This window comes from Schistocerca americana, chromosome 11 (genome assembly GCF_021461395.2).
Source record: "Schistocerca americana isolate TAMUIC-IGC-003095 chromosome 11, iqSchAmer2.1, whole genome shotgun sequence".
In the NCBI taxonomy this organism is placed as follows: Eukaryota; Metazoa; Arthropoda; class Insecta; order Orthoptera; family Acrididae; genus Schistocerca; species Schistocerca americana.
The window spans coordinates 138,373,383-138,398,147 of NC_060129.1; the positions used below are offsets into that span (position 1 = coordinate 138,373,383).

The following is a 24,765-nucleotide window of genomic DNA, read 5'->3' on the forward strand; positions in this document are numbered from 1 at the left end:
ATATGGTGCAACAGTTGCTAGACAAATTGGAGGGCCAGACCCCAGATCAAAGACAAACGCGACTGGAAAAATGCAGACGTATAGATGAAGTCCGTGTGAAATACTGAAATAAATAGTTCGTTTTTTTTATGACTAACTTTCTGTCCTTAATGGACTGCATATCACTTGGAAAAATCCTGTGCTTCAAAATATTTTGAAATTAGACGGATCACTTGGCATTGTTGATTTCCTTGGTGTAGATAATGATATGGTTTCCCATTTCTTTTGGGGGAGGGAACGAGCACTTGAGGAGAGCAAAGTTGGCTGCTGTGACAATACTACTGAGGTGAGTCTGCATTATAGAAATGATTGGCGCATCAAGACTGTGCAGTGTTTTAAAGTACATGTTCTTCAAATGCATTCATGAAGAAAGTTTTCTCCATGACGAACATTACACTGAGGGATGAGCGAAACAGAGCTTCAGTTGATACATTGAAAACGGATTGTACACTTATTTCAATTACGATGAAAGCTGCCGTGATTTCAAGACAGCATTGTCTCATGGAAAGTGTTGAGATTTGCACGCACAGCTGAAAAGTACTCCTCTTCATTGTGTCGAGTGTGTTCTGAAGAAAATGTGCAAAAAACAATTATTTTAAAAAGTGTCGGTTTCGATACATCTGTTCCCATTTTCCCTAACTAATCTGGGGGCACCAAGGCCATTCTGCGCTCCGTCGTCGCGTCAGCCTCGCTGCCGCACACTCCTCTCCCCCACAGCAACAGGTACTTTTTTCCCGCGGGTGTGGCCGCACTGCGCCAGCTGCCCGGGGAAGTCCCGGCCTCTGTGGAGCCCGGGCTGGTCGCGGCGGGCGGCCGCTCCCCGGTGGCAGACCGCTCTCTCGCAGTGGCTGTGTGTCCCCTCAGTGTTTTAGCCTCGCAGGCAGAGCATTTGCTTCTGCGCCTCTCAGCAAAACGGCAACCACACCCTAGGATTCTGGCTTTTGAGTTTATATCCCGAAGGAGGATTCCGACGTGGAAGCCGGTTGAGCTGCCCGCTCACGCCTTATGACACAACCTTAAACGAATGTAGATATGCGAGTTTCATCTATAGTGCTTCGCGAAATTAAAATCTCAGCTATCTTTTACAACATTATAAGCAACCCTGCCGTGTTCACGATTCATTGTTAAGTTACCTCGTTTATACAGAAGATATACAAGCATAATATGTGAGACACTAATGAAAAACTTCCGAAATCGTCATTTATTCTGATTTTTTCACGATACACAAGTTGGTAGGCGCTACAAACATATCTGTAGTAAAAACGTTCGTGAGTTCATCTAGATGCGAAACAGTTTTACATTTATTTCGGAAAGTATTCGTATTTTCCGGATCTGGATTGACTGCCGCTGTTTGCGAAACACGAAAATTCATACCGGTGCGGGACTAACCCGAATGCCGAACAAACCTCCACAGCTCAGCTCACGTCAATCCCGATTCGTAAAATGCGAATCCATTTCGAAATGTTTACCACAGCTATAATCGCGAGAGGAGAGTGCCTGCACCTCTGAAGGGCATTGCAGTGTGACCCGGAGGTGGTATTAACACGGACGTTGTCACCTCGAGTTGAACGTATTTCAGAGTAGCTATGTATCATTGTATTTCGATTTAGAATCTAGAATACACTGGAATACCGAATTGGAATTATCGTGCATTCACGGAGACTATTGGGTTACGATTTCCCACAATACCGTTGTCACGGCGTAAACACGAGACTTGAGCTGTGGCTTTACCACTTTGAGAAAGGTTTTTCTCTACTCCAAACCACGCTGGGCAGCGGCAGTTTTAGTTCTGGTTTTGTTTCGCAAAGACGCAGTAACATTTCTTACGCAAGAGGGCTTTTCTGAGGGAAGCTGTAATTTTCTTCTATTCCGACCTCCGTGACAAGCTGTTCTCGTAAATGACATTAGCAGGAGAGTTTCGTGTTCATTCCTGCTGTCTGGCACCACTTACACAATGTGAAAACGACTTCTTCCTTAGAGGTTACACGCAGCAAATATAGTTCATTTTGAAATTCGTTTTTGCTTCTATCTCTTTGAACTGATGTCTGCGTATCACTACCGAAAACCGGTATCACGTTTTTGTGAACGAAGGTAACGGACTCCAGACAACAAGGCGGACTGCATGTCGTACTGACAGATATGCCCTTCGATATGCTGCAGTCTGTGTCGGCAGCTTCGACTGCACTTAGTCAGGGCTGGGAATACGACGTGACCCTGGTTTCAGCTGTAGAAACAATCTGTACCTGTCAGCGGCTGTTTCCGTGCACCCCTGTCCGACCAGAGGTGTAATGGGGCTAAAGCGGCTGGCATTTTTTTTCATCCATCCTTAGATATAGTCCCTGAAATCGTCACACTGAAGAACTGGTAGCAGCGTTAAGTGACAGAACTGGTCTCTTCTTTGCAGCCATTTCTTCACCCTAAACTCTGGTCTCCTCTCTTCCTCACGCAGTCACACAGTTCCTGCACACACCGGCAGCAAAGTAACGCCATCGTCCGCCCTGCCCCACTCCACACGGCAGACCGGCGGTCTGCGCGGCCACAGCTACGGTCGCACGGCCTCCCCCGCCGGAGGATGCTAAGTTCACCCAACCTGGATATGATGTGACGTCATTATGACGTATACACGCTTTAGTCGATTAACACACCTATCGACTTTTACGAACGTTCGAGATTCTAAACTGTCGTCAGCTAGTGGTTTGTTTTGACATGTGCGATTCTGATAACAGCTCAGTGTGGCAGCGTATTTGTATGTCGCCAAAAAAAGTAAAACAGCTGGATATTAATAGAAATATTCCTGACCGTGGCCTTGAAAACACCACGGACAACACGTTTCGTAAAAAAGTGAAGTCTTCTTATGTCCCGACCAGATTAGATTGTGTGATTGTTGTATTGAACGCTTACGCTGAAAATATTTATTTATTATCAATATTTTAGTATGGTTTCATACAATTGGTCTTGTCAGTACATATTAGACTGTAGCAGCATACTCTTGCTGACTTTTTTTCTTAATTTATATAGCTGAAAGAGAACTCGTGCAAGTTTGTTAGCTAAGTAATTTATATGTCCATCCCAAGATAGTCTTTTATCAACCATAATTCCAAGTAATTTTACACTTGGACTGCAGAGACAGGTACCTTAGTGCCCAGTAATGACTGGTGTGTAGAATGATTGAATTTCGAACTTAAAAAGAAAAATATGAGGCATTGTTGAAGAAAAATCGTCGACCGGAGATGAAATACGAGGGGAAGTGGATTTCTCAATGTAATCTTAACCAAAGGTTAGTGTCTTGACGCATCTAAAGATTTTGGCTGCTGAGTGCTTCTTCTCACCGAGTACGAATAACCGACGCACTTCAGCTGGGTCAGAAGTACATCAATTTCTGCTTGAGATTCACAATAACCACGCAATTGCCCGTCGTCATCGATGGTGAACTCTTTCAGATTTTCTCTCATTAGTCTCTCGAATGCTGAACACATAATTAGAGACGAGAAAACGAAAAACAACCCACAGGACACAAACACAGTACAATACACGATTTAAACGCAAGGAACGCAAAACACATTTAAACGAATGGCGCAGAGCACAGCGCTACCCTGTCACAACCTCTCGAAAGTTCACAAAAGTCGAATAGTCGATATACGGTTTCTATCGTTTTCGATGTAGCGTGTATACGTCATAATGACGTCACATCGTATCCAAGTCCGGTGAACTTAGCGTCCTCCTCCCCCGCCGACGGGGGAAACAGCCCAGCATGCCGCGCGCTGAAACTGCTGTGGCAGGGAGGAGGGAGACCCGCTGCACGCCGCAGCTGGCGCGGTCAGCTCCACCGCGGGGGCGGGACAGGCAGTGGGGTCGCGAAGTGGCGCCGCCAGAGGGGGGGGAGCACACGACATTCCCGCTTCAACAAGTGCCACATTCTTGGGCGAACGCATCTCTTCTGGGCGAATTGCGCTGGTGAACTCTATTCGGGAAACTGGCCCAACGTAGTATTTCCGTGTCACCAGGAGGCGGGACGCAACAATATTGCCGCTACGTTGCTCCGAAACAAACGCATCACTCGGCACATTTCACGAGAATTCGCAATTTTCAGTTTCTTAGTACTTGTCGTGCACTTTCTCCAGGCGACGTGTAAACCGCCCTTTCGAAACACGAAAGACGACCAGCAGTTAAACTTCTGGACCAGTCGCGACCAACACTGACTCAGAGGAAGGCCTCGGCGCTTGTTGGTGACGTCACGTTAGCTGGGCACGGCGAACGCCAGGTCTGTTGCAGGCAGAAACGTAATGGTGGTGTCTCCTTCGCTGAATCTTATTTGCAAATCTGAGGAAGTTACGTTTGTACTGGGTTGCTTTTACAAGAAACTGTGAGCATATTGGTCCTCTTCTTTAGGTATCTCGGTTGACTATGGGGTGAGGAGCACTGGATGTTAATGAAATATCTTGCGATTGTACACGCTGGAGGAGGGGGTGGGGGACAGAAGAAGAGGCAAAAGAGATGCTTGTTTTATCAAATAACATTTTTTTATCTTATAAAGTTTCTCCCTTCAGTTGCAAGAGGGGAATATTTACCTTTTCTAATGTGCATGTTTAAAAAGTTTAAGCTCAGCGGTATTTTCGATGTATGAAGCTATTTTGTTTGCTGTTTAGAATTCCTTTCGTTGAAAACGAATGTAATCTAATGACTGGCAACAGTTGGACATTTACACATGTACATTAGTTCACATTTTCAGTGAGGATGTCAAACGAAAATAAAAGAAACGAGTTCATTGTAAGGGGGTTGGGGTAAGTTTCCATATCAGAATGGATCAAGTAAATATAGTTTCTTGAATGTAAAATTTGCGATGCTTGCAATGGGTCAAACCATCTTCTCATATTGATCTGCGTTTGTTTCAACAGGATTCAGTAATTCAGAAGTATGATCTTTATTTGTAGCTGTACGATAGTAAGAAAATCTTTCATCTAAATAAAACTGCAGAATCCAAAACAATACCAAACAGTTTGTCCCAAAATAAGAGATTTATAGTGGTACGCACGCCCAGGCGTTTCTGCCTGCAGCAGACCTGGCGTTCGCAGTGCCTAGCCGACGTGACGTCACCAACAAGCGCCGAGGCCTTCCTTTGAGTCGGTGTTGCCGCGACCAGGCAAGTGGATGTTTCTCAGACACTCTCCACTGGCCGTTTCATGTATATATTTTTTTTTCTTCTTTCACAGTGCGCTTTTCCGTCACATTCATGAAGATACAAATATTTTGTGAATCTATTTTGATATTCTGTTGCGAAAACGTTCTCGTCTCTTACATTCTCGCATAACTTTCGGATGATAGACTCCTTGGTGCCGAGTATAAGCAACTTTATTTCTCCATAATTTTTCGGCAGCCGGACAGCCGATAACTGAAAACTATCCTCTCACGATTTAGCACCTTCCGACTACAGGTGTTCATGAAATATGCCTTATGGCGAAGGCTTCATGTCCTACAAAACATACGGTAGTTTGTAACCCCTAACACAAGATTCACAGGGTATTTTTAACTTATTTTTCTTCAGCTTTTTGTAAAATATTGTGTTTCCAATATCACTGTTACCGCGAATGACGAAATTGGAGAATGTCGACTTTCTCCGGTGAATGTCAACAGATACCAAATACGTCGGTGAAACATCGAATATTTCATTACACTGTTGTACATTCGGACCCTCTCCGGTGTGTGTCAACAATCAGATATGTTCTGGTGGAGGTCCAAAACACAAGCTTCAAAAAAACAAGCTACTGGATCTCTCCCGCCAAATCCTTTGTTCTGCTCGGAGTCAATCAGCTTTGTCAGTCTTACGCAAGTTTTGATAACGCCAGCAACGTTTTCTTAATTCCTTTTCCGGTACCCTAATTTATACTAAATGGATACTGCAGTAAATCGTGATCTTTTTCATGTAAAGTTAAATGCATTAATTGCGGGTAATGGAGAAGACACCCTGTTTTTATTTTTCTCAAGAAAAGTGTTCCAAAACGTTTTCTGAAGTGGTTTCCGCTAAAATTAAATGCAACACACCTTTGGACCACTGACGATTAAAACGTTTTGATGTTTTAAAAATTAATGATGAAGAGAAGTTAATTGTACCATTAAAACAAGGGGAAACGAACATACAGTATTATCTTACCAATGAAGAATTGTACAGTATAGTCTAGTATATGAAACTCACATCAGAATAGGCCACCGAGGAAGAACACGCATGCTTAAAGAGTTGCAAGTTAAATACAAAAATATTACGTATGGACTTGTAATGTTGTATTTAAATTTATGCAAACAGCGTCAAATGAAAAACAGTGCACCTAAGAAAGGTATTGTTGTTAAGCCAATGGTTAGTTCTGAATTACACTCAAGATGTCAAGTTGATCTGAAAGATCTGCAGTCAAACAGAGATGGCGAATGTATGTTCATAATGGTGTGTCAAGATCACTTAACTAAGTTTGTCCAGCTACGACCTTTGAAAACTAAAGGAGCTGAAGAAGTAGCGCATCACGTTCTTTGAATATTTTTAACATTTTGTGCACCAGCAATATTGCAGTCAGATAATGGTAGAGAATTTAGTAATCAAGTCATACCATAAATATGCGCTATGTGGACAGATGTTAAAACAGTTCATGGAAACCCTCGCCACAGTCAAACAAGACTCAGTTGAAAGGGCCATTCGGGATATACAGAATACGCTAACTGCATAGATGAGCGGTAACGACACAAATGGTCAGATGGTTTATCCTTTGTTCAATTTGCCAAGAACACTACATACCACGAAGGAATACACCCAAGTCCTTATGAAGCCATGTTTGGCGTTAAAACAAGAAGAGGTATAGCATCGTCTTCTTTGCCTGGCGAACACATAGCAAATATTGAAACTTGAGAACTCTAAGAAAGTGACAATACTTCTGAAACCGAAAGATAGCTTGAAGAAGCTGTTAATGCTTATATAAAAAAACTTGAGCTGTGGTCATACCGAAAACCACATTCCAAAGAAAAATATTGAAGAGGACCTACAACCTACGACGTCTTCACATCAAATTCTGTCTGAAAAACACGAGTTGATTTCTACAAAACGAGAGGCCGCGGGAGAAAATCTTTTACTGCAAGCAACAAAGATTTACGAACCTCACAAAAACAATTTCCTCCTGCTTAAATTGGTGATAATGTACGAATACGAGGCCCTGATGTCGACCGTAGTCATACAGATAGCCGAAATGTGTTAGCGGTTGTTGTGGGAATAGAAGACTCCCACTTCTATAAACTGGCAAATAAAAATGGTACTTTCATGCAGCTTTACACACGTAATCAGTTCGTAATTTGTGAACATAAGCTCCTTTCCATAGATGAGATTTCCTTTCAAGAAATGTCGCTGGGAGAAGCAGCTGCAGCTAATTCTAGAAGCGGGGGCAAGGCTATACAAGGCGTCGTTAAAAAAAATGCAGTTGTAAAAGCAAGGGACTCTTCTGCAATTCCAAGTGTCATAATCAAGTTGTTGCAATAAATAAGATTAGAATCATATAATTAAGTAATTTTTTATAACTATTATTTTCTATTCTCATGTAGAATGTACTGTGTATTTTAAGTTCTTGGTCATTCCTTTCAGAAAGAGGCGAAAAAGTTACGTCACACTTGTGACGTTTTATAGCGACTGAATTACGGAGAAGAAAATATAAATCTCCAACATGTTCAACTTTCACCATTAGTGCATGGTGAATGTCAACATTTACCGGTTTAAGTCAGAAATAAGGGTATTTAGCAAATATTTCGACATACACTAAGCGACTATGTGAATGTTGACATTCACCGGTGAAAGTCTACATTCTCCAAATTTCGGTGTTTCACTGTAACAGCACCACCACCAGATATCCGGCAATTGCTTCCGAAGTCTACAATGATACACTCGTAATTTGCGTTTACTATCGCAATCGAAAGCATGCTACGATTGCCCTCACACTTACTACTTGACAGTAGCGTGAGTTGGCTGTTGCAACTACCAATGAAGAGAACCACAACATTCAGCTCCGTCTCCAAATTGCCATTAACGTTGATATCATTACCAAGATAGACATAACGCTATCACTCACACCACAGGCAATGAACAGACTGAAACAATGTACGGTGAAAGATTACTCAGTTAAGCGGGACACAAATTTAAAATGTGGTGGGACATTGGAATACGGTAGCAGGTATAAAAAGAGGAAATAGTAAGAAAATATAGACTTAGGGGGAAGGGATGAAAGGGGAATCCATCTGATGGAATTCTGCACAGCCCATAATGTAATGATCGCAAACACTTTGCTCGATAACCATGAAAGAATAATACATACTTGGAACAGAAAAAAATGGTTTAAATGGCTCTGAGCACTATGGGAGGTCACCAGTCCCCTAGAACTACTTAAACCTAACCTAAAGACATCTCACACATCCATGCCCTAGGCAGGATTCGAACCTGCGACCGTAGCAGTCGCGCGGTTCCGGAATGAAGTGCCTAGAACCACTTGGCAACCGCGGCCGGCCTTTGAACAGAGTTGTCGAACCAGATTTTCAACTGTAAGCTATTTCCTGGTACAAACGCACACAGACGATAATTTATTGGTTACAGACTGCAGTTTACAACTACGCCAAGTGATAGTAAACGGAAGCAGATTAAGGATGTGGAACCTGAATAAGTTAAGGCGCAGAGTTTTTCGTTAATGTTACAAGCAACGGGTGTTGTAACAGAGGAAGGAATCGATTACAATACGAATAGAGATCTTTATTGAGATAAGAAGTGGTGACTGCAGCAGAGAATGTTAATCGGAAAAAGGTACAGTTGAAATCTTTGGATGAAACACGAATGTTTAATTTAATAGACAAAAAAATATAAAAACGTAGCAAATAAAGACCATGCGGAACAGAGATGTCTAAAAATACGCTGACAGAGTCGAAAATCGCAAAAGCGATTTTGCACTTGGAAAACTTGGGAGCCGACATTAAATAAGGAAAAAAACACTTTGCTCAAAGGAGAAGCAACTGCTGAAAGCTCATTTGGGTACTCAGAACTAAGCAAATAAGAGAAGGATATATGGTGGAAGGAGTATGTAGAGTGGAGAGGGGGAGGGGCTATACGAACGCAATGTTAGATTCCCGTAAAATGTCTGAACATGAGAGACAATACTGATCCTACCACTTAGCTAATTAGATAGACTGAAGAAAGGCAAACCTGTGTTTATAGCATTTGCATATTTAGAGACAGGTTTTGACAAAATTAACTGAAAGACACTCTTTAAAGCTCCAGAGGTATCAGTGGTAAAAAAACAGGGACGCAAGATTATCTACAGCTTGTAAAGAAACCAAACTCCAATGACTTTGAAGGGAAGCGGTTATTGAGAAAGCAGGAGTAAAGAGGTTACAAAATCCACACTGTCAGTAGCAAGAAAAGCGTTTCTGAAAAAGACCATTTGTCCACATTGAATAAATTTTAATGGTTGAGTGGTACTTCATAATGGTATTTGTGTGGAGCGTAGCCTCTTTCAGCTATGTAAGTGAAACATGGATGATGAACAGTTCTGTCAAGAAGACAATTGACGCTTTCTAAACGAGATAATAAATAAGAATGCTGAAGATTAGATACGAAGATCGTATAACTAAGGAAGAGTTACTGAATTAAATAGAGGAAGAGGAAATTATGGTACAAGTTGTCTACAATGGTCCGTTTGTTAATGGAGGCTTAATTGTAGGGAAAGACCGAGGCTTGCCAATGGTAAGCAGATTAGAATGGGTGTAGGATGAAGTAATTACGTGGCGATGAAGAGGCCTGCAGAGGATAGACTACTGTGGAACACTATCAACACACAGACGAATTGTTTTTCTTATTAATTAAGCCCAACAGCAAGTATCACTTTTCATTACGTACTTCAGTTGCGTATTTATTGCCAAAATATTTGTTTAATGTAGCCTCTAGCACATACTTGGAATATCTCTTTTAGTTTCTGCAAACACCCTTGTTAGGGAAAAGTTACGACTTGAACGCAGTTTTCTTATGGTGACTGTCAGCAAATGATGAAGGTTATTACAGGGTGTATACGTGCACAAGGAATCCCGGATTTTCCGGCAAAAAATAAACTTTCTCCCGGGTGAAAATACACTTTTTTCCATGTTATGTGACGTACTATTCCTCGAAACTGTAAAACTTATCAATCCATTGAATGGTTGTGGTTTTATACACCAGCGTAAAATTCCCCGGCACTTTAGGAAACGAAATTCAAGGGGAAAAAAACACGTATCTGAAAGATGGCTGATGCGCAGCAACATGTATACTGTATATTTTCGTGTTACGAAAGTATCAATTCGAATGCCACCAAACACCGCATGTTACTTTCTGAAGCATTGAAATTGAGATTGCGATGCGCTTTTCAAAGCCAGTCATAGCTCATGTCACGTGATGTCGCCAGTCGATGTAGTGGATATTCAGAGCACAGGACACGATGTAGGCAGCCAACAGGAACATTACTGTCAAATAGCGCGAACACGAAACGTTCGTGGTTTAAACTAACGTACATAGTGTTGCTACAAGAAAAGCAAAGCTTTCACATATTAGTGTCTAAGATTAATAAACTGCAAGAGAAGTTAAACTTTTACATATAATGTTTATTTTATTTTTTTTGCGCGTGTCACTTAAGATACACTACACAAACGGGCCAGTAAAATTTGTAACAACGACATAAATGTCTGATCTGGGCTCGAAATTATTCTGAATGGTCATCCGGAAAGGGTTGATTTTTGAATGAGATCAAATGCTCCGTGATTTAAGAAATCCATCGTACATTCTCGCACATACATCATCTTGCGTAAAAGGAAATTTACTATGAAGTAACGCTTTTCAGACAATGATTCGCATTATTTTCCCGCGACCTGTTAGATATAGGATCGTTTCAGCAGCTGCCAGAGAGCGACAGGTAAGAGGTGTCACCGCGCTTGCGCAGCTACGATGACGCAGGAAGCCCGAATGTTCGTATGTGTAAAACACTGAAAGATCTTACACTATGTCACAAAAGAGAAAGACATTAGAGAATACTCCAAGAGCATGGGAATTTCGTGCACCATACTAAAATGCATAATTCGGCTTATAGTGCACATTTGCATGTCCTGATTCGGATGAAAATTTTTTGGAGTACCGGTACTGTATCATCTCATGTTTGGTTCTTTATTATGGCATAATGCCAAACGTGCTAGAAGATGAAAATGTGCACTTGAAATTCAGTGAACAGTTAAAACTAGCTAATAATGTGGAAATAAACACTTCGTTTCAAATAAGTTAACCCTCTCTGCGAGAAAGGTTAATAAAGCCAAATTTCTTTAACAAACCGACAAAAGTAACTTCATTGTTCTGCAAGGCGATTAATAGTTGACTGTCAGAAAGGTGAAAACAAAATAGTCTGAAACTAATAAATTTTGGCCTTCCGTAATTATGTGAATATTTTATTTCACTTGATAGCTCCCGGGCACAGAAAAAAACCGTTTTGTTTTCATTTGACGAGAGCGCAATAGACGAAGAGGGAACAGCAAAATCACTAAAACGTAAACATGAGCCACGTGGAGACTACCCACCTCTCCACCACAACTCAAGACTACTCTGTGCATAGCCCCCGTATCTACGATATTTCCGAACTGTGGTAATACAAGAGGTTTTTTCATATTTTCAAAAAATATGTTCATTTTGTAGCGCTCATCTTTCTGAAGGGTTTGATCCATAAAACACACGTGTTCGAGAAAATGTGAGACATGTTATTTGGTCAGAAGTGTGCCAAAGTGCAATGCCACACCTCTTCACACAGCATTTTTCTATCGCTCGTCACAGTATTTCGCTCTGTGAAATTCGAACGTGGAATATTGTGTAATGAAAGCCATCGAACTACATTCAAGACGGTGGAAATTAAAATGTCCTGCGCTGTCTCACCCACCCCTCCTAAAAAAACTCTGAATTAATATTGGATGGGATTATTTGTAACCCGAAGAACAAGAACTCTTTACAAAATTTGCACTCTTTATTGCTTATTAGGTGACAAGTTGCTGTTTTGTGAGAAAATTATATATAGGATACATAAAAGCAGTAAAAACAAGAGACAAGCAAGACAGTACACATTTCTTCCTACTCTTGCTACAGCTTTACATGGCGTGCTTTCTTTTCTGGGAAAGAATCTATTACCTCATCAAAATTCGTCAAACGTTTTGCTTCATGAGAAAACGACATGTCGCTGTCTAGTACTGAAAAGCTGTTAATACAAATAGTAACCAAGACCGGTGTGGTTTCTCGATCTGATTACGCGTATTTTGTCACTGTCTGCTAGACGAAGTAGGCCTGCCTAATATTGGAGCAGTTTTTACACACCAAATAAACAAGATGTTTTGGCTTTTCTTTTTAATGACACCACATAATATAATTCACAAAGTACCAATATCAAATTCGTTATTAGGCCACCTACAAGCAAAACGTTTTTGTGTTAGGAAACAGTTACACATTTCAGTCACACTCTCTAGCTTCTCAAGCATGACATCGGAAAGTAGTAGTACGAATCTTGATATAAATTTGGAATCGTCATATTTTTCCGTAATATGTGTGATGTCCCCGTTTCTTCTCCTTCCTCGTCCTAGCAAACAACCTTGTCATCACTTATTTTGTAACCATTCCTGCCAGTGTCAAAAATTATTCTCCGGTTAACTCCACTAACCCTACCGCAATCACCGGTTTAGTTATCCCACGTTTATTCTCCGGTCAGGCGTTATTTCGTGTTCTTACAACGCGTTTTCCGCGCTACTACCAGAATACAGGTTTAGCGGCTGCTATCCGGGGACTGTACGACTGGCCCTTACTAGTGTAACGGTCTGGCCAAAACTTTCCTGTCAGAATTTCCTTTTCATGGATACACCGACAAGATAATAAGTAATCTTTCTTACCTCTTATTCCTGTTACTCGTTTATTTCCACTCTGGTAGTCTCAGCCTATGGATTTCGCTAGTAATTGTAACAACGCTGATCATTCGCAATCCTAGTCAACCATATAAACAGCGATTGGCATTCACCCGGTCGTCTTTGTTCTGCTCAGCTTGTCTAGCCCTGTCCCCTTTTGTCTGCAGGAAAGTTTATTTCTAGATGCGACGGGGATTCCCCTGGCATACACATCACGTACACTACGCACGCATACAAAAGTTCAACTTACGATTCACTCAGAAATCGACTTATTTGTTCAAAAATGTTCAAAATCCTACAGTGATGCGTTTCAAAATCATATGAAGACACTCTATAGACCAACGTGTGCTGGATGCTAGGCGCTTTGAGAAACGATGTCTTTTTCGGCAAGAATACGAATTTTAGCCCCCCCCCCCCCCTTGAAATTGCTGCCTGGGACAGATACCCCGTTTTGCCATTCGTCCCCTAGACCCGGGCCTGTTACGCATCCGTGAATGTGCCATCTTAGGAGCGTCGGTGAAACTTTTCCGGGCAGCACCTGGCTGCTTGCTGCTGTTGCTTATACAACTAACTGCCACACTTCTGTAACCAGAAACGGGAGAAGGTACTGCTCATGCGCGACTCGACTGCGCTTGAGCTCGCTCGCAACTGCTCAAAAGAATCTAATGTAAGCAGTTGTGACGTCACGCTCATCGGTGGCAATTTGTTGCCATGAGGTCTCCCTAAAGCCTTTCACACATTTTGCTATTGGCAGACGCTTCTATGAGCACTGTGTTTTTATGTTGTACATGGCGCATTTCCTTCGCAACTCGAGTGTTATTTTCGTTTTCTATTCTCTCGTTCACGTTTTATTGCTGCAGTATTATTCTGCAGTAGCGAGATACAGCAACAGCCTTTGTTAGAGCGTTGGTTCTTACTAATCGAAGTTATAAAAATTTATCTGAAAACTAAAACTGTGAAAAATTCCCGAAATTCTAAAATATTTCCGGGTTTTTCCCGGTTTTCTCCCGGATGAAAAAATTTCCGGATTTTTCCTAATCTCCCAGGTCGTACACACACACACACACACACACACACACACACACACACACACACACACACACACAGAGGTTAATAACCATTTTGGCCAATCTTGCATTTGTAGCATTTTCCGTTAAGACGTGTATTCCTTCATGAAACAACAAACAATGAATGGTTACGTATTATCCATGACTTTCGAATGCACTGGCAGTACACAGACATTTTTTCTTATTGTTTATTTTTTGTTTACACTTCAAGCTCCACAGGGCCAAATTGAGAAGCAAATCTCGAAGGTCATGGAGCCTGTCAGTACATGAAATTACAACATAAAAGTAATGACAAAAATAAAATGTTAACCAACGCGAAAAAGTCAATCCATAAAGTCAATCAACACTACAACAACAATCACCTTAATTTTTGAAGGAAATCTTCGACAGAATGGAAGGACAGGACCCATGAGGAAACACTTTAATTTCGATTTGAAAGCGCGTGATGTACTACTAAGACTTTTGAATTCGAGCGGTAGCTCATTGAAAATGGATGCAGCAGTATACTCCACACCTTCCTCCACAAGAGTTAAGGAACTCCGATCCAAATGCAGGTTTCATTTCTACAGAGTATGAACTGTGTGAAAGCTGCGACATAAGCACATATTCACGTTAATTTTGTTTCTTTATAATTTTAATATTCTTTGCGCTATTTGGTGTGGAGCACAATTAGTCTTCTATTACTAGCGGTGGATATTTTACCAAAAATTAATTCAGAGTCGTAACTACCGTGTGTTCAATTTATGTCTCTTATTTGATTTATCTACACGTTGCCAACCTAACGAAGTATATGCTGAAACTGAAGTCTGTTCCCTTTGTGTGTGTGTGTGTGTGTGTGTGTGTGTGTGTGTGTGTGTGTGTAGTTAGGGTGCGTTGTAGGACGTAGAACGTGAATGTAGTACCTTCCACAGCGTAGTTAAGAGTTTTCATGTTCAGCTGATTTTCGATTATTTGTTTAAATATTTTTGGAAGGGTTCATGTAAGAGTAGGGACAAATGGGTTGGGTGTTTGTATTATGATAATCATCATCCTTTGAAATGTTATTCTACTATTGTGTCTATTAATCTAAGTAGTGAATTACTCTTACATGAACTCCTCCACAAAACACTTAAACCAAAACTGGAATCAGCTGAACACCGAACTTTTCAACCACTCTGACAATTATTGCATTCACTTCCAACTTTCTATAACTCACTGAACAGAAGTAAACAAACAGTTTTCAGCATATAATTCGTTAGGTTGGCAGCATGTACATAAACGAAAGAAGAGGAGACATGCATTGAACACACTGTAGTTACGACCTTAAATTACAGCTTTTGGTAAAATGTCAACAGCTACTGACAGGAGAAAAAAAGAGTGAACACAAAAATGTGTTGACCAGGTGAGAAGAAACGCAGATTTCCGCCAAAAACTATTTAACTGTAATTACCTTTTCACACAAAAATACGATTAACTTTTATAATCTACAAGGGTCACATACCAAAACAAAATCATTCAACATTCCATCAAAGATGCCTTAAAGCAAAGGGCAAAACGCGTCTTTAGCAAGTACAGTACACTGCAGCAAGAAAAAAGGATTCGTTACTTACCAAAGGAAACGATCAACAGCTGTAGATACTTAGCAAATTACATCTTATGACATACCGTCAAATTAGTTTATGTTTAACTTCTGTACGTGAATTTAGAGTATGGTAAATATTAAAGTGTTCCATGTCACTGCAATTCTCATTTCAGTTGTTATCAAATGCCGTTTAAAAAATTAACTCGATCCATGCTGAAAAACTGTAGTTACCTTCACATCTCGATAGATAAATAAATTTTGGATATTTATCATGCGGCGAAATATTGGACTCATTAGAAGTTATCAATCGCAAAAAGTTTCCATTTCTTGAACCGTTTAGGAAACCTGGGGCCGATAACAGCCACGTGGTCGACGAGGAGCAGGGCGGAGTGTGGGCCGCATGGCGGTCGACCCGCCGACGAACCACTGAATCATCTGGAGAGCGGTCATAGCTACCGCTCTGCTCTCAACTTTAAAAACAATTTCGGTATGTTGACTATATTTCATACGCAATAATGTATTACCTGAAATGAACTATAGGCAATACCCACGCAATGGCTTTTCACCTCTGAAAGCTCATTAAAAATTCGTGTAACGGTTTACGTAAATACGATGGAGCACGCAACCACGACGAATAACGAAAAGAAATTCAGCTCTTTATCGACAAAAGGCATCAGGCCGTAAGACGCAGAAGAATAAAATTTTTTTCACCAAACCGTTTCCTTTAAATCGGATGGTAAGTGTTTCATACCTGCCGCCGGGTCTACGCCAGAGCGCTTCGGCCAAAGTTCGTGTGGCCCGGGGTTGTGTGACTGCCGTCACGTTCAACGCGTTCTGTGATTGGCGGCGCGGCACCGGGTCGTGTGCAAAGAGCGACGCACGTGGCAACCGAGGCCCAGCCCCGCGGTTTTTTGGTGGGAACGAGCCTTACACAAGTTTCTGCACATGCGCAACTGGCGTGACGTATAATTCCCTACCGGCCAAATACATAGGGTTTTATGAACAATTACTTGCTACGTCAATGCCACCACTTGGTAGCACCCGGCAGCAAATTTATCTACGTTCGCCATAAATCCCGCTAGCGGCAGCATACACCACGGACACACACTATACATAGTAAAATCAGATCCGGCATCCGTATGTTATACTGAGGGGGAAAAAAAACTTCTTTTCTGACATTCTGAACGAGATGTTTTAAAATTTATCGTACAGTAATACATTTGTGGGACGGAGAACCATGAAGCACCTAATCGTCGATTGTTAGACAGTAGCATTTATTCATGCTTCTGACATCTGTTGGGTCAGTTTATCTGTACTGTAGGGCCACATTGTACTTATATCTGAACACTCACAGAGCTGCCACTGGTTTCTCTGATATTCACTTAAATATAGGGGGCCGAAGACTAAGTGCTCTTGGCCGTTACGGCTCTTAGCGCCTCACTTGTCTTCTAGTAAAGTCACGTTGTCGGCAGATGGTACCAACTGAATTTAATCATTTACGCAAACTGCTGTATATGTCTGGAGTTGGCTGTCTACTGTGAAGAAATCGGCTTTCCAGTGGAGTAGCAACGAGAACTCCATTGAACGTGTATTAAGTGCTAACAGAAAAGAAAATTACCTGGAAAAGTTGGCCGCCAAGAATTTACGGCATTCAAGACGAAATCCGTTGTCACAAAAGTGACGAAATCAAGCGTGACTACAAGCCGACAGGGAAGTGTATAATAACCGTAAGTTTTTAGGTGGATGCAACGTAAGAACGCCCGATTTTCCGCCCAGAAGTTTATTAGTTAACTAACAACACATGAATTAGGAACCTTGCCGAGAAAAATACAAAACCACGAAAACTAAGTTACACAAAAAACGCGAAACGAAGGGTAGTGGAAGCTCAAAACATTATTCCGTTCTTACCATAAACTACTTAATTATGGACAAAACAACGAAATCAACAAAACCATTTCTTCCTTTTTGCAGAGAAGTAACGCCTATTATTATTACTATTATTATTATTATTATTATTATTATTATTATTATGGACAGCTGCTGATGAATGTGTTGAGCATAGCTGTTAGATAGCAGACGTTATTAATTTCGAGCTATCACATTTATCTGAATTTAAAAATTTGTCAACACCCAGAACGTATACCTGCGAGGGACTACAGGCACATCGAAACAATGCCCGACGGAAAGTGGTGCTATTTTCCGTTCGTTCCACATTATTCTAATGGAAGCTTTCAGCAATCAGATGACTGTAGCATTACGGCAAATAACAAACAGCGAATTATTAAACACCCGACAGGGAAATTTAACACACTATTCGCCATTCGTTTGTTAGCAACAATTCAATTTTGTAATTGAAGTACGACAATGGATTAGGAGCAGGTCTGCCGTGAGTTAGGCGACAAACCAGACAAAAGCGTGCAGAACAACACCCACAGCTTCCTGAAATTCCAGCACAGGCCACCTGCCCGCCTTACCTTCCTCTGGTACTCTCGCGGAGAAGAGATGCTCTGGCGGCGCACTGCTCTCCGTACGGCTGCTGCGTCACAACTGGGGCCGCACAGACAGCCGAGGCGCGCGGCCGCCCCAATCCAGCTCTGACGTCACGGGGCGGCGTTGCCAGCTTGCGCGGCAGGCGAGGAACGGCTGCAGCAGAGCCAGCGGGGCGTCTACGTCGGTGTCGGCACTGCCGGGCTGCCTGCCTCCATCCCTCTCCCTCGAACCGCGCTATACAGCTGGCAGCACACACCCCCTTCGCATGGCGTTCCAAACACCGACTTTCTTATATCGACTTCCCGATACCGCTTCTGGGTGGTTATATAAAGCCTTAAAAATCGATTTTTGGAAACCGCTTCTAGTTGCCTGTTTTCCAATTCCGCAATCGATTTTCGCTTCCAAGTAAACGCATACGGTTTTCAAACATGCTTGGGCTGAGAGGTTTCTTCTTATTTTTAAAAACTTTCAGGTAATATGGACGGAGTGGCTTTTTGTACGGTAAAGGACAAGTAGAAATATTAGACCAACTATTTACACCTCGTCTACGCGCATAGGAACAGCAGTTGCACAGACTGGTGCCATATTTAACTGGGCAGCAAATGCGTTTCAGGCCTTAACATGTAACCACGAGACCGAAAAGCAGTTTGCGAAATTCGGTTTTCGTCTTTCCGATGAGGTGTCGCATGTAGAAGCCATTTTAAGGCATGTACACACCAGGACCTAGGCTAGCGTCACCAGAAGCCCCGTCTTTAATGGGAATGGCCATTTTTTCGTTCTGTGTCCCGCTGACTATCCAATGGGAGGCAAAATGCCCCGGCTTTTTCGTAATCAGAAGTGACATTTTGTTTCATTTTGTGTTTTTAATTATTTCTACGTCAATTTCGCATGACTGACTTTTTTTTAACATTTTCGTGAGTCTTGCTTTGTCTAGAATTCAAAGATGGAATACAGAAGCTGTATTTTGGTCACAGGATGAGGACAGGTGTGGACAGAAGATTTCCCGTCATCACGCTCGGTGAAAGTGACTCAAGCGTGAGCTTCGCGATTCGTATCCATCACTTACTACTGCAGAAATAACGGACGGATGTAACAAGTTTTCGTTAAAGAACGTTACAGGGCTATCAACGTGCAATTCTACTTGCAGTTACGAACTAGCTATTCACTGGTAGATGACATACAGTTGCAGAAGATGTGACCGACACGATGTCTTCGGACTGTTTGAGAGAACAATGAGAAGCAGGCGGCAGTTTTAACACTAGATTCGGCAAACTTGCTTCGGTGCGCTCCAATCTCTGTTGTCCGTTGTGTGAAACTAGCTTGAGCCCGTTAAAACGGGGAAACGAAACTCGTCTTGCTCTAAAACCATGGAAGACAAGTTCGCTTTTTTGAAGGAAACCACGACTATACGAAAGTAAAATGTGCTGCGACGTTCAGTTTTTTCCACTGAACAAACATGGAGGGCTTGCCGATATAACGCATCACACGAAGAAAAAGATGTACCCGTGAGCAGTTTCTTCGGGAACAGACAGTGTAACTTCTTGCTCTGGTAGTAAAAAATGGCTCTGAGCACTATGGGACTTAACATCTATGGTCATCAGTCCCCTAGAACTACTTAAACCTAACTAACCTAAGGACAGCACACAACACCCAGCCATCACGAGGCAGAGAAAATCCCTGACCCCGCCGGGAATCGAACCCGGGAACCCGGGCGTGGGAAGCGAGAACGCTACCGCACGACCACGAGATGCGGGCGCTCTGTTAGTACGAATGAAGTACAAACAGGAAGATGAAAGCATCGCTACCGCGAAACACACACGTTCTTTCCGTTAAAGGACTGCATGGTTCTTGTGATCCGAGAGCTGTTTCAGAAGAAACATGTTCTAGGACAAAATGCGAGTCCATCTCAGTGAACGTTTTATGGCCTTACGCAGTGCGTTGAGTCAGGATTTGAAGATGCAAAGTACCTGCCTGTGATGGCTGATGATGCATCAAATGACAAAACCTGAAAGCTGGTACCGATTCTAGCTCGATAATTCACTCGTGCAGAAAGTTGGTCAGCGCAACATAATCTCCCTTATGAACAATGGCGGAGAAGCGGTAGCATTATTAGCTAGCTGTAGTCTGGGTATTTTAAAAAAGAAAAATATAGTTTACGAGATTGCCACATTTTGTGCATATAATTGTAATTTCAACGTTGGTAGGCACAAGATAGCAGGAACAAACAATGTTTATTGCAAACTGAACAGCGTTCTCTAGATGAGCACTGAAGGCATCCGTTGTGCTGTCCACGTGGTACAGAGCGGTGGTAGAGTGCAGAAATTCTCCCCACTCACACAGAAACAACAGCGAATTAAGTTTTTCCAGTATTTTCACATTTACACTCAGCTTGTGGAGAAACAAATCCTTCTGTGATTTCGTTGATGCTGAATACAAACAAGTTCTAGGTAGTATTAACACTAGATGGTTGTCATTGTTGCCGCGAGTTGCAAGACATTGATCTGTATAAACCTCTGAAACCTTATTTTCTGTCTCAGGATAGGTGTCTCACATTGGAGCAAATTTTGTGAGAACCCACAGACACGTCTTTGCCCTCATTTCACACAAAGCTAATGAAAATCTTTTCAGATTCAGTCCAAAAGTTTGAAACAACTACGATTTCAGTTACACATTCAGCTGAAGAGGTAGAGCTGCTTAAAGAAAAAATCGGTGACAGGAAATTTGGTTAACTTCCAACTTCAGTTGGTTTGTCGATTTTTAATTAACTTGGTAAAGGAAGGCATTTTCAGTCCGGTATGAGCCAGTTATCAATTTATTTTATGACACTTTTGTGACTTATTTAGAGAAGGGAAGTTGTGTGTTTCATCCTCTGAAATCGTTTCATTGGGTAACACTGAAAATTTCCGTTTCTTGGGCTTAACTGTTAAATTGTCTGAAATTCCTAAGACAGTAGACTGATGTGCAACATTTCAGTTGAGACAGGATGCCTGAACAACATTGTATCCCAGAAACTTGAGGAATGGGAAAAAGCTAATTTGGAAACTCTTGAGAGATGGTGTGATGTATTCCATACACTTTAAAGTACAGGTACTTTATGTAAAAATATAGAGATGCATGTGAGGTTTGGTCGTGCTTCACCAGGCACAAATGCTGTTGTGGAATGAGTATTTTCAACTGTGAATTCGTTTTGAAGTTTTAAGAAAAACCGTTTTACGACGAACTATTGAAGCAATTGTAATAGTTAAGACTCGTTATCAAGATCTTACCTACAAGGATTTCTGCAATCTGCTACTAACCTAGTCAAAGCTTTCGAAAGCTGTTAGGTCTTCTGATAAGTACCAAGTTACTAGCAGTGCACGCCGTACAGTAGCTAAACGGTTTGCGTATTTTTGATGTCTATATTATCGTTCATTTGTCAGAAATCGTTCTTTCAGCTTCTCAGTATTTTCAATCGTAATCAGTTCCTGGAAAAAGCAATGAATCATCATATAAGGCAGTGTGGCATTACAAGCATGTTTTGAAGTGCATTGTTTGAATGTGTCTATGTGTATGAAGTTTAGTTTTTATGTATGTTAGTAAAGCAATGCAGTCATATATGCAGTATATTATATATATATATATATATATATATATATATATATATAATATATATAGAGTTACGAAACTTTATTCGTACTTCACGCTTCCTTTCCTGATGATGCTTTGTATAAAAACGGCAATTCAGAAAAAGTTTATTAACTCTAGAAAGATCATCGCCGGTAAAACGAACCCATTTGCTTCTGAAAGAACTCCCAGTAACTAATCAAACTACTTTAAGAATGTCCTAATACTTGTGAAAGAGGATTCCACTGTGATCCGACGCCAAACTTCACTGTCTCGACTTCAAAGAATGTCATTTCACTATCGTTAGATGTCTGAGTTCCACTCATCTACCACTAACAGACTGCCTCAGTTTGCACGTGTAGCTGTAAATACGCCATTATCTTCCGGTGGACGCAATGAATACAAATGTCAAGGTTGATTGACAACATAGGAAATCCAAGTAGGGAAATTCCAGAGACACTTCGGTGAGAAAAAAATGGTAGGAGTTTTGTAAGTGGAAAGTACACTTACGGAAACGCTCGATGTTCCAGATACAGAACCTGCACAGAAGCCTTAAGCGAATGATAAATACAGGCAGACCACTTAAACTGGAATCATTAAAAATTTTAGGAATCCAAAGTACTTGCGAGTTGAAACGAGGAACGAAATTAGATAATTCCGACAGAGAAAATGGGAGCTCAACTTGGAATCGACTAAAGTACAGGTACGAACAATTGTGGATGAATAGCCGGCTCAAGAAAGTGCAGAAGAAATCTACAGCAGAATTCCTGCGTCTGTGATGAAACGAAAATTAAGATGCACTGCGATGAAAAAACAGAAGAAAATGAGAACGAGAATGGCCCGAAACTACGAAAGACGCAATGATAATACAATGCTAAACAGCATCTTCTACATCCGCTTCTGCATCTATATACTCTGCAAACGACCGTGGCAGAGAGTACGTCCCACTGCACCAGTTATTAATGGTTGTTCCTGTTCCATTCACGAATGGAGAGAATGACTGAATGCCTTTGTACGTGTAGTAATTATTCTAATCTTACCTTCACGATCTCTATGTGAGCGATACGTAGGGGGATGTAGTATAGTCATAGCATCACCATCTAAAGCAGCTTCTTGAAACTTTAACAGACTTTCCGGGATAGTTTGGGTCTGTCTTTACAAGTCTGGAAGTTCAGTTCATTGCGAAACTCTGTTACACTCCGACGGGTGAGAGAAACCTGGGAGCATTGGTGCTGCCCTCCTGTGTATACGTTCAGAGTCCCTTGTTAGTGCTATCTGGTGCGGGTCCCACACACTTGAGCAGTATTCTAGAACCGGTGGTACGAGTGGTTTGTAGGCAAAGTCCACCGTACGCTGACCGCTCTTCCCCAGTATTCTACCAGTAAACGGAATTCTGTCACCTGCTTTACCTACAACTAAGCGTATTCCATCTCATACCAGGTACTTTTTATGTGTCGGCCGATTCCAACAGTTACTCGATATTATAGTCATAGAATACTACTTTTTTCGATTTCTGGAGGCACATTTTTACATTTATGAACATTTAAATCAAGTTGCCGTCTTTCCACCGCTACGAAATCTTATCAAGATCTGACTGAATATTTATGCAGCTGCTTTCAGACAATACATCATAGATAACTGGATCTGAAAAAAGTCTGAGTTTACTATTAATATTTCGTCTTCCGCAGAGATAGCGATGTGGTCTGACCTTGCAGCTGTGTTAAGGGCAACCTACAGTTCACAGGAGTTTCTGCAAACGTGACGTCATTTTGACGACAGAGGGGGAGCGGATGAATTAGTGGTATCAGAAGTACCCTCGGCCACACACCGTTAGGTGGCTTGTCGGATATTGCTGTAGGTGTGTGTAGAAACCCGCCTGCTTGGACAACTTTCCACGATGCTTAGTCAGGAGATTTGAGTAGACTGCACCTGTGGCGGTGTTCCCTTTTACAAGCATAATCTGTCAACACACCGCCTCGGCAGACCCTCCCTCAGTTCTCCCAACCATAAAAAAACCACCAGCACCTTGCCCAGTGCTGGCTCTTCACCTTTTTCGGCGGTAATGAAGTCAATCTTTTCCACTGCTTACTCGCTGTTCCCCTTTGTCTTGGGATGTTTAAGTGGCTAAAGAAGTTTTTACGACCATAAGAAACTACAGTCGTTCAGTCATAGCTGCAGGCTCTTCGATTGCCCTGGGAGATGTATGCTTGAAACTACAACGTATGAAATATTAGTTCACTTTATTACAAGAATGATAATAAGATTTACTTAACTTTATATAGTCTTTTGCCACACGGATGATCCGAATATTTATGACTGTCTTCGAACAATAAAGCATCACTTGATCACACAATTACAAACCGATCCCTTACAGTATAAGTACAACATTTACAAAACAGTTCCGTCTGAGACTTGAATAGCACTCTTGTCCTAACTAGATGAGGACTGCTTCATCGCAGGTCACTAACTGAGCAGAGCGAGTCCTTGTTTGGCTCAATACCGACCTCTGTGTGATGGCGCTGCAGTGCTTAGAGGCGGGGCGTGTTCTTAGGAGCCTCTCTCATTTGTCATTACGGATTGCAGCAAGACATCGCTCATGTCTGTGGTATCAACACGCTTTGCCGATTTTGGTGTGGATCGCGATCTTCGGACGATAAAGAAGAAGTCACCTGTATTGGCCTGACATAGCCACAATATTTCCACCGATGGCTCTGAAAGCTGATGTGTGGAGTTGGTCCGTTGTCAGAAAAGGCGGGCAGCCATTCTAACAGTCGAAGTAAACCATCAGCTCGTTTACATTGTGTCCAGTGAGTAATGCCGTTTCGAAACACTGACACCAGCTAGCACATCTCGAAAACACGTCACTATCGGTAACATTTGTTGTAGTAAAATGAAGAAAAGCGTAATTTTAGTGGTTGAAGATGTACTTTAATCTGAGACGTTTATCTGGGAATGACGTGGCCTAGAAAAACTAGCTCGTAAATTGTCTTTTGTACACATTAAATATGGCTACATTTTATGTATAGCTGAGACCATGCTACCTCTTTA

The 24,765-nt window shown here is 41.7% G+C and overlaps 1 protein-coding gene across 2 annotated transcripts in view; it reads right to left on the bottom strand.

Annotated features, from left to right (window-relative positions):
* The window catches only part of LOC124553605 (BTB/POZ domain and ankyrin repeat-containing protein COCH-like), a 73,816-nt gene that overhangs the window by 44,937 nt on the left and 4,114 nt on the right, over positions 1 to 24,765 (bottom strand). The window contains exon 1 of one of the 2 annotated variants that reach the window (XM_047127459.1): positions 18,099 to 18,208. The exons of the other annotated variant lie outside the window; for it this stretch is intronic. The gene's annotated coding sequence lies outside the window, so the exon portion shown is untranslated. Of the gene's footprint in view, positions 1 to 18,098; positions 18,209 to 24,765 lie in introns of those variants that run through there. 2 annotated transcript variants of the gene reach the window in all.